The sequence below is a fragment of the Diceros bicornis genome, chromosome 1 (genome assembly GCF_020826845.1).
Source record: "Diceros bicornis minor isolate mBicDic1 chromosome 1, mDicBic1.mat.cur, whole genome shotgun sequence".
Taxonomy (NCBI): Eukaryota; Metazoa; Chordata; class Mammalia; order Perissodactyla; family Rhinocerotidae; genus Diceros; species Diceros bicornis.
The window spans coordinates 1,871,448-1,877,364 of NC_080740.1; the positions used below are offsets into that span (position 1 = coordinate 1,871,448).

The 5,917-nt window shown below is 54.3% G+C and overlaps 1 long non-coding RNA gene across 1 annotated transcript; it reads right to left on the reverse strand.

The window, feature by feature from the left end:
- Nucleotides 1-232: 232 nt before the first annotated feature.
- Nucleotides 233-5,348, reverse strand: LOC131421469 (uncharacterized). Its single transcript, XR_009223937.1, has 3 exons — nucleotides 5,314-5,348; nucleotides 1,180-1,455; nucleotides 233-480 (listed from the first exon to the last, which is right to left on the reverse strand). It is a non-coding gene; the product is annotated as an uncharacterized LOC131421469 (long non-coding RNA).
- Between the last annotated feature and the right edge of the window lie 569 nt (nucleotides 5,349-5,917).

Here is a 5,917-nt window from a genome sequence, read left to right on the forward strand (position 1 = left end):
GTAACAGGGGACTGTACGGGAAAGATGAGAGCCCGGAGGATGCTCCCTGACCCAGGACTGAAGGCTGAGGGCCGTCTTCCTGGAGGACATCATGCCTGTGCCGTGTCTTGAAGGATAAAAGGGTTCAGGGAGGGTTTCCAAGTAGTGGGAACAGCAGGTGCAAGGGTGTATTGAGGTGGAGGATTTGGCATGGTCCTGCAATGCAATCTATTTTAATATAGCCACGGCGTTGAACACAGGATAGGGATGGAGAGTGCTAGATGATGCTAGAAAGGTAGGCAGGGGCTGCATCCTCAAGAGTCCTATAGGCCGTGATAACAGGTTTGAATCAAGGAGGAATCCTCTAAGATAATCTAAAGTAGCAGTGATGAGCAGATTTGCAGTGTTTGAAAGCTTATTCCGGCTTCAGAGTTGGAGGATGAAACGAAGGAGGCAAGACCCACTGAGGAAAATGAGACGGGTTGCTGGCTGTCGAAGCGACTGTAAGACACAAGGAAGCCCCCAAATTAGGTGGTGGTTGTGCGAGGAGAAGTGGACAATTGAAGAGGTGGAGCGAGAGAGAAGGAGGGGCTTCAGTATCTGGTGACGGGGGACTGCTAATTCTTGTATGCAACACGGAGGAAGGACAGCTTTGTCTGATGGAGGCACTGTGTTTGGGGTCAGACAGCTTGAGCGTGAGGAGAGGGCCACTGTCTTGGGGGAGAAGTCTGGGAGGAGACAGAGATGTGAGAGATGAGTGTGAGTGTGGCTGCCCCGGGAGTGGAGAGAAGAGACCCCAGGCTAGAAGTCGGGGATGCCACATTTATTGAGGAGCAATGGCAGAGTCGTGAAAAGGAGGCAGGAGGAGCAGCCAGAGGAGCAGGAAGGAGACCCTGTCTGCCAAGGCGACCGAGCTTCAGGGAGCCACTGCTCTGAAAAGACAAGTGAACCGGGTGCGGAAGGTGCCCGGGGGCTCTGATGACAGAGAAGCACTGACTGCCTCGCAGGGAGCCTCTTTGTTGGGGAAGAGCCAGGGCCACAGAGGGTCCAGGAGTGAACAGAATGCGAGGAAGTTGATGTAGAGTGTAGGCAATGCTTCAAAATGTTGGCTGTGAAGAAGAGAGAGAAACGACTAGAGCAGAAAATGGAAAGGGTAAGTGAGACGTCTGGGGCTCTGAGTTAATTTATTAATTCATTCACCTATTTATGGGGCATCTATTATGCGACAGGTGTTGTGCTGGGCACCGTGGGTACCAAGGACGGTCAGACGTCCTCTCCAGAGTGTCCGGGTCAGTTACGGAGCTCCAGAAGTGCAGGGCTGAGGGACCCATTCCCCCGTCTTTGCCGATGGATGATGGGGTGTAGTCAAAGGTGCACTTTGGGGTTGCAATAGATCTGGGTTCCATCTTGGCTCTGCTCCTTTCTGGCTGTGTGGCCTTGAGCAAGTTGTTTGATCTCTGAGCCTCACTTTCTCATCTGTAAAATAGAAATCACAGTGTCAACTGTGCAGATTCCTGGAGAGGATTCTAGATCAAGTCTGTTAACTCCCGGTGGGTTGGGGTTTTCTCTGGGTTACTCAATACGGTACCCCAGCACCAACCATAGCATAACGCCTGGCCCATAGCAGGAAGTCAGCAGATATTTGCTGAATGAATGAATGAGTAACTGAAGGCCTGTAAAGATCTTGGCATATTGGGGTGCCCCCAAAAGGGCAGCCATTATTCCTACTGCTCTGGGGCCTGTGAAGGTCTGTCACTGGATTTGTGGGGATGGGATAATGAATGAACAGGCCAACGCTAGAGCCTCTGGTCGGCAATAGCCGTGGGGTGGATGTCCTGTCCTGACGCTGCTGAGCAGTGTGATGGCTAAGGATGCCCTGGAGAGCAGCTCATCCCCGGCCAGACGGATGCCACGGATAGTCGTATCCAGGTACCAGGTGGTGAGGGGAAGGAATGTGCTGAGCTGCAGGTGGCCCCAGGTCAGGGGACCGGGGTCCCATCATCCCCTCTGAGAGAGCGGTGTCTGGCTCTGTCGGCTCCTCTGCTCCTGTGGCTTCAGTGGCCTGGTCAGCTGGGAGGGTCCTGCCTGTCACAGGGCTAGGCTTCTCGGGCTGCCCTTCCTGGCCCACAACGTGGATTCTCATGGCAGCAGCAAAGAGAGAGCAAGCAGCTGAGGCAATTCACCTCTTCGTGAGCTCCCGCCTGGAACAGCATGAAAACTTGTGTGGACTTTTTCTCTTTGGAAAACTAATACCTACTCACTAGAAAAGAAAACAACAACAAAAAACATAGGATAGCACAAAGAAAAAAAATCACTCAGAAGTAATTAGTGGCAATATTTTGGTGTGGTTTCAGGGTCTTTTTTTGCTTCTTCTGCCTGGTTTTTCATATGCTCTCTGCCTAGTCTCCTTGTGTTTTGGGATGTAGGGGAAGGCTGGAGCGGCTTTTCCTGCAGGAATGGTGCTCTGCGACTGGCAAAACCAATGAGAGAGACACTGTGGCATGTCTCGGAGAAGCCAGAGACTCGTTAGTGTCTATTTACCACCTTGCAGAAGGCTCCCGAGGCAGAACCTCAGCCCGTGGGCTCCTGGAACGGGCTCCCCAGAGCTTCCGTCTCAGGACATGCACAGTGAATGCCGGCAGCCTGCACTGGGCAGGGGGTCCCAGGGGGGCCTCCTCTTTCCAGGCTCCGTATTTACTGTCTCCTGTGCTGGGCTCAGCGGGTATGCGGGGAGGCGGGAGGTGCTGCCCAGGGCGGGCAGAGCTGGCACCAGCTGTGCTGAGAGGCTCCTGGCCCTGGCTCACGGGCAGTCCTGGACCGTCGGGGCTGTGAGGACCCGGTGCTCGTCCCGTCAGTCCTTCAGCCCAGGGAAGAGACCGAGGCACAGGGAGGAGGTGCGGCCTGCCCGTGTGCCAGCAGGGAGAAACCCCGATTCCTGATCAGGGTGCTGATCCATCCGTCTGCGTGACTCGCACGCAAGTCACCTCTTCGTCACGAATGTTCCCACCTGGAAAACGAGGCTGATAGTGCCTGCCTCTCCTATCTCAGAGGAGTGTCCTCCTCGTGGTACACAAGGGAACATAAGATTGGGCATCAGCAGACCTAACCCTGTGGGACCTTGGGCAAGTCACCACCTGTTTGAGCCTCAGTTTACATTCTGTACTGTGAGGGGAGTAATAACAGTAATACCATAATCGCTAGCATTCTCGAACCCTCTCTGTGGGTCAGGCAATGTGCTGAGTGCCAGGGTTATTTCATTTAATCCTCTCAACACCCTTATGAGGGAGGCACTGTTACCCCATTTTAAAGATGAAGAAACTGAGGCTCCGAGTTTAACTAACTTGGCCGAGGTCTCAGCCGGGCGATAGTGTCTACCTCATAGGGTTTACGTAAGGATTGTATGAGCTGTTTGTGAGTGTGGTTTTCAACTCCGAAACTGAGACATACGTGCAAACATATATACTTGTCCTCAATTTTCAATGTAAAAATATATTGAGTTCTTTTGGGGAAAAGTCCTGAATTCCAAGTTATTACTATTTGATTTTATTCCCCAAATGTTATCTGAACTGCTGCAGGATGACCAGAGCTGTGTTAACCTGGAGAGGAGGGCACCCGCACTCCCCGTGTGCGGAGTCACAGGTAGCGGGAACGCAGCCGTCCAGGTTAACAGCATGGCCGTGGCATTTGCTGAATCGCATCACAGTGGGACGTGGGCCTGGGGGGTAAGGGCTGAGCTTAAGAGCAGTTCCCAACCCCTGCCGCTGGGGCCACCCCCAGGAATGCTGATTCCCCCAGGGGAGAGACGGGGCCCAGGCATTGTGCTATTTAAAGCCCTCTCAGGGGATCCTCTGGGGTGCCAGGGTGGGAACTGCTGATCCAGAGGTGGAAGACGGATCTGGAGGAGGTAACGTTTAAGCGGGGCTGCTGGGGTTTGAAGACTGTTCCTTCTAATTGTGCTGCAGGCCATCCTCGGGAGCCGCTCCCGGGGGGAGCTGCTCTCCTGAGAGGAACTGGCCAGACTGCAAGCCTGTCCCCCTCCCCAGGCCGTCCACATTTGCTGGCATCTCCTCTGGGCGTCAGGCCTCTGCTGGGGGCAGTGGTGTCCTTGGGAGCCGATGGCCCCAGGCTCGCCTGTGCTCAAGAGCTGCTGCTGAGTGGGAACTGGGTGAGGAGCAGAAGAAGGGTTCTTGAAGATGAGGCTTTGAAGATGGATTCTCCCTTCACCCATCAGGCTGCTGACAGGGGCTGCTCCCTAGACAGGCGGCATCACATGGTCCCCTTCATGTCACACAGCCGGGCCTCGCCGACCCAACCTGGAGACCACACTCCAAACAGCTCATACAATCCTTTCATGAACCCTGTGAGCTGGACACTCTCGTCCGGCTGAGACCTAGTGAGTTAAACTCTGAGTCTCAGTTTCTCCATCTTTAAAATGGGGAGGATAGTGCCTCCCTCACAAGGTGGTTTTATAGAAGAATCAGCAGGACAGAGGGACCCCCTTTGATGCTGGCCTGTGGGCTGAAGGCTGATGCCAACCTCAACATTCCGACTATGATATGAAGTCTCACCAGGCGAGGTGGAAGGATGTGTCGTGAGGAGTGGGGCCAAGAGGGCCTGCCGGTGCTGAGGCCATGAGTGAGGACGCCTTCCTTGTCCTGGGCGGTGCTGGATGAGGCAGGGCCCCCGTGCAGGGAGGCTGCCCCTGGAGTGGCAGTGGAGGCTCATCACTTGCCCACTGTGCCAAGCAGGAAGGATGGAGTTGAACTTGCCCTCGAATTCCCCCCACAGTTACCCACCAGACAGGTCCCCACCTCCACGGATGCGGTGTGAGTTGAGGGGTGAACGGCTGGGTGTTCTGTTGAGAAGTGTCTTGCTGGGTGGTTTTCCCTATCCAGAGACACATCACGAGTAGGGAGAAGCAGTCCCCTCCTCCAGCCCCCATTGTACACATCAAACCCTGGAATTTCAGAACCGAAAGCATGTTCAAGATTATCTAGACCAACCTGCTCTTTTACAGAAGAGGAAACGTAGACCAGAGAGGGAGAACGACCTGCTGAAGGAGCAGAGCTGAGACCAGCGCAGGGTCTCCTGGATCCCGGGCCTGTGTCCATTTCACATCTGGGGTGGAGCTGGCAGAGCCGTTCTCAGGTCTCCGCCTGGAGCATGAACGTCTCTAGCCGGGCCCACCCAAGTGAGCACTGAGTGTGTGGGGGGGCTCTACACCGCTCAGGCCTCGCCACTGCTCTCCTCTGGTTAATCGTCTCATGAATGAAGGAGGTGGCTGCTTCCCGGCGGGGTCCCCTCTGTTCGGTTGTAACGAGCCTGTCTACTCACCATATGCAGCCTTGGCTAGGGGTCCACGAGGCAGGTGCTTCAACACGCGCTTGTGCTTGCGTTATATGCGTGACTGGAGACAAACAGCTCTGTACTGACCTCTCCCTGTCTGTCCTGCCTCTGCCTTGGCCACACCTCCAGGACACTGCCACTCCCCGGCTGAGTCAGCTCACAGCAGGTCTGCCTCCTGCCTAGGGCTGGCCACGTGGGAGGCTCTCCAATCATAAAATGTCAGAACTGGAAGGGATCTCACAGATTATCTGGTCCAGTGATTTTTAAGATGCTCATTTCCATAGTGAAGCTCGTTTATAAAACAAAATCTTATGTGGTATTCTGAAGGTGGGACTGCTTGGGATGCAGCAGGGGCTGCGGGGCTGGAGGCACACCCACTGGGCTTTCCTCTTGCCCTGCTCCCTCCCCACCTCCCAGCTCCCCAAGATGAGGGGCCTATTTCACAGATGAGCAAAGTGAGTCCCAGAAAGTGGAGTAACACAGTGAGCAGACTTCCGAACCTGGATTCTAGAATTCCATAACAAGTTGCTTACAAAAAATAAGACATGCTTTTTTGTTTTCATTTGTTAAAATTCTGATATTTTTGGCATTA